The sequence below is a fragment of the Anoplopoma fimbria genome, unplaced genomic scaffold (assembly GCF_027596085.1).
Source record: "Anoplopoma fimbria isolate UVic2021 breed Golden Eagle Sablefish unplaced genomic scaffold, Afim_UVic_2022 Un_contig_9770_pilon_pilon, whole genome shotgun sequence".
NCBI classification, from domain to species: Eukaryota; Metazoa; Chordata; class Actinopteri; order Perciformes; family Anoplopomatidae; genus Anoplopoma; species Anoplopoma fimbria.
The window spans coordinates 17,501-22,500 of record NW_026554156.1 but is presented as its reverse complement, the minus strand read 5'-3'; positions in this window follow the sequence as shown (position 1 = coordinate 22,500).

Here is a 5,000-nt window from a genome sequence, read left to right as displayed (position 1 = left end):
TTGACAGACTGTACATATTTATATTTATTGACAGACTGTATATATTTATATTTATTCATATTTATTGACAGACTGTACATATTTATATTTATTGACAGACTGTACATATTTATATTTATATTTATATTTATATTTATTGACAGACTGTATATATTTATATTTATTGACAGATGGATCCTCTCCCAGAAGCAGATGTCTGCCTTTTCATTTAGTTTCTCTAATCATGTTTGTTTTTCCTCCAGAGAAATCAGTCATCTGGTTTGTTTATTCCAAGAATGTTCTTGATGTGTGTGGTTCAGATGTTGGAGGCTGGCAGAGAGCACAGCTCTGAGGACATGTGTTCTCTGCTGTACATGTTGGAGGACATGTGTTCTCTGCTGTAGATGTTGGAGGACATGTGTTCTCTGCTGTAGATGTTGGAGGACATGTGTTCTCTGCTGTAGATGTTGGAGGACATGTGTTCTCTGCTGTACATGTTGGAGGACATGTGTTCTCTGCTGTACATGTTGGAGGACATGTGTTCTCTGCTGTACATGTTGGAGGACATGTGTTCTCTGCTGTACATGTTGGAGGACATGTGTTCTCTGCTGTAGATGTTGGAGGACATGTGTTCTCTGCTGTAGATGTTGGAGGACATGTGTTCTCTGCTGTACATGTTGGAGGACATGTGTTCTCTGCTGTAGATGTTGGAGGACATGTGTTCTCTGCTGTAGATGTTGGAGGACATGTGTTCTCTGCTGTACATGTTGGAGGACATGTGTTCTCTGCTGTACATGTTGGAGGACATGTGTTCTCTGCTGTACATGTTGGAGGACATGTGTTCTCTGCTGTAGATGTTGGAGGACATGTGTTCTCTGCTGTAGATGTTGGAGGACATGTGTTCTCTGCTGTACATGTTGGAGGACATGTGTTCTCTGCTGTAGATTGTCACACTACAGCACTGGAACCTGAGACTGGAACAACACAGAAGACCAGCACGGAGCAGTGGAGAGGCTGTGGATCCTTCTTCTGTGGGGGAGATATCTTATGGTTATCTTATATTTAATCACTATTACCCTCTAGATGCTCTAGATGCTCTAGATCTCCACTGTTTTGTCACATTGTAACAACCTTCCTCTTCTTCGCCGTCAGTGGGGATCGAACCGGCGACCTTGTGCTCTAGATGCCCCCCCTCCTCCTCCTCCTCCTCCTCCTCCCACAGAGAAGAATGAACGGTAGCCTCGGGAGCTCATTCTTCTCTGTGCCAATGTGCCAATTGTGCCAATTTCTGTCTCAATGTCTGAGCCAATCAGGCTATCACTGCTTCTGCCGTCCAATCAGATGCCCGGATTGTCTCAATTTCTAAATCTGGAGCCGCCATGTTGGATCCTCGCTAGGAGCTCAGTGTGAACTCGGACTGACACTTATGACGTCGTAAGTACAACAATACAGCCGGAGCTTTAGAGTTGTTACTCTGTAAAAACTATAATTTAATATCTGAAGTTATGACGTCACTGTGTTCATCTCTGCTTTGTGTTAAACAGCTGATGTTACCCGTTTAGTTCAGCTGTCTGTCCACTAACGCACCTGTCTGTGTGTTTATACTGTATATATATACATATATATATACACATATATACAGTATATATATATATATATATATATATATATATACTGTATATATGTATATATATATATGTATATATATATATACATATATATATACACATATATACAGTATATATATATATATATATATATATATACTGTCACTGTTATTAATGTAGAGATAGTGAAATGAGCTGTTTCATGTATATACATATATGTCAACAGTCCAGTAGAGCTGTAGTGTAACCTGCAGAGAGTAAGTGAAGTAAATAATAAATACTAGACTAATATATTTCATTGATCTGGTTTTCATGAGAGAAAGTACATTTAGAGAACATACTGTCATGTAACTGTGTTCTCCTCTCTGTGGTATTATAGATCATAACCTTATAAACTATGAATGTAAGGGTCACACATCATTTATTATCCTCTCTTATGATCATAAGGTATTTACTGCAGTATTCTGCTGACGTTCATCTTCATGTTTAGATGGAACACCCTACATTCAGGAGAGCCCCTAACGGGACCCTCCTGCTCAAGGCCTCTCCAGAGGCCCTCGGCCCTCAGCAGGCAGCCAGGGGCCAGGCTCTCTACAGGGCCAAGAGGAGCCGGAGGAGGTGGACGCAGAGGCCTGGGCCCACGTCAGTTCCGAGGGTGGCGACACCTCCAACGCCACCCTCGTCCTGAGCCGGTGGAAGATCCAGTTCGGCTGATACCAGGGCAAGACCTTCCACTGGCTCCTGGAGAACGACGTGGGCTACTGCGTCAACCTGGTCTCCTCCCAGCAGAAGGAGCGAGAGAGGACGGGGTCTCAGTCCCCACTGACGGCCAACAAGGTGGAGTCCTTCAGTACAAGTAGGTTCAACTTACTTAAAATCCCGTGTTCACTGTTTATTTTCTGTGTTTCTTCTCTCTCGTCGTGTGATAACAGCCTCCCAGTTCAGCCCCTTCAGACCAGCTCCGGCCCCCTCCAGATCTTCAGAGGAGCTTCAGATGAAGAGCTGCTCGAGGCCGTAGTTGAATGTGTGAGTAAAGGATAAAGTTATATTCAGGTAACAATCTGTTAATAACAGAAAGACATGATTTCATTTTTCTTTAATCAGAGGAGGAGAGGAGACCACTGGTGAGTTTGGGTTGAATGAAGAGCTGTCTGATGTCTGCTTGGTGCTCATCTCACATCACTAACCCACCTGCCCTCCAATCAGCTGTCAGAACATCACTAATCGGTGCATCTGTATCTAACATTTCACCTCACTCTGCTGCCTGCATCACTCACTCAGCATGTCTAATCAGATGTACAGGCCCCTCTCTTGCTCCTGCCACCACCTCCTCCTCCTCCTCACCTCCTCCTCAGGGAGCTGGTGTCTCTGCTGTGCTGGACGAGCCCACAGACGAGGAGCTGCTGGAAGCCACACAGGACCAAGACAACACGGAGCAACACAGCAGCCCTCGTCAGGGTTCAGCCTGCAGAGTCACCAGCTCCCTCACCGCCGCCTGCAGCCTGTCGGGTCGTCTCCGTGGAGGAACAGGAGGAGGTGCCCGGTCCAGCCTTCCTCCTCCTCCCCCTCCTCCTGCCAGCAGTGCTGAGGTAAGGCTGTCTGTCAAACACTGGAGGTGTCCCCGCTGCCCTCGCTCATAACGTGCTGTCCTCGGGTATCAAAGTGTCCTCTATGTTTCTGTTGTTGTCTCACAGCTGCTGCCTCATTCCATTACGAGCGGTTCCTGGCCTTGTGCTCAGTGGCGGGGCAGTTTACAACTCCACCCGAGATCCCCCATCTGCTGCTGACGGTGTACAGCTATGACGTCCTGACGCGGCTGAAGTAGAACGAGGCCAGGATCACCTCCACCTTCTTTGTATTCATTTCATTTGTTTTTACAATAAAAAAAAGTTTGACATCTTTACTTTGTCTGGAAGCTTTATTATTTCTACATTATACATCAATCAAAACAAGCTCTACACATTATGATAGTAATGATTATAGGAGAATGATAGCTGTACATACCAACATGATGGGTCATGCTGCTGCACTGAGGGGTCACAGTCTGAGTGGTCACATTAGCTAATAATGAAAAATATAGAAACATGTCAGCAGTAGTAACTTTCTCAACAGAGAGCATGTTTGAATAAGATAAGATAAGATAAGAGATAAGATAATCCTTTATTAGTCCCGCAGCGGGAAATTTGCAGGCTTACAGCAGCATAGAGTTAAAGTGCACACAAGAGACATAGTAAAGAAAGACAAGATAAAAATAAAAATGAAAAACAAGTATTATAAATAAGCAATAAAAACACAATAACTGAAATATAATATTTACAGACAGAGAAAAAAACTATATTAACCATTATTGCACAGTGTTATTATTGTCATGTGGTCTGCTGGGAGCAGAGCTGGTTGTGCAGCCTGACAGCAGCAGGAAGGAAGGACCTGCGGTACCTCTCCTTCACCACCGGGGGTGAAGCAGCCGGTGGCTGAAGGAGCTGCACAGAGCTGCCAGGGTGTCCTGCATGGGGTGGGAGGTATTGTTCATCAGGGATGACAGCTTGGCCATCACCCTCCTGTCTCCCACCACCTCCACCGTATCCAATGGACACCCCAGCACACTGCTGGCCTTCCTCACAAGCTTGTTCAGTCTCTTCTTGTCTGCTGCTGAGATGCTGCTGCTCCAGCAGACCACTCCATAAAAGATGGCTGATGCCACCACGGAGTTGAAAAAGCCCGATCTGACTCACACTCCCTTATCCTCACATACCGTTGGACGGTTGGTGAGGTAGTCCAGTATCCACGCAGTGAGGTGGTGGTCCACCCGGTCTGCTCCAGCTTGTCCCTCAGAAGCAAAGGCTGGATGGTGTTGAAGGCACTGGAGAAGTCGAAGAACATGACTCTCACAGTGCTTCCAGCCTTTTCCAGGTGAGAAAGGCATCTTTGTAGCAGGTAGATGACAGCGTCATCCACCCCGATGCCAGGTTGATAGGCGAACTGAAGAGGGTCCAAGGATGAGGTCACCAGGGGCGGAGGTGCACAAGGACCAGCCGCTCCAGGGTCTTCATCAGGTGGGATGTTAGAGCCACCGGCCTGAAGCTGCTGAAGTCCTTGGCCCCGGGGTCTTTGGGACTGGTACCACGCAGGACGTCTTCCATAGCTGTGGTACCCTCCCCAGCCTCAAGCTCAAGTTGAAGATGTGCTCCACTATCCTGCACAGCTGGTCTGCACAGGATCTGAGGAGCCTTGAGCTGATGCCGTCCGGACCCGTGGCTTTTCTCACCTTTATTCTCCTCAGTTCTTTTCTCACCTGGTTGATAGAGAGGGACAAGTTGGGGGATGGGGGCTGTGTGCTGTCGGTTGTTGGAGTGGGGGTGGGGTGGGGTGTTGGAGGTGTGCAGTGTTTGAGGAGTGTGGAGGGGAGCCGAGTGT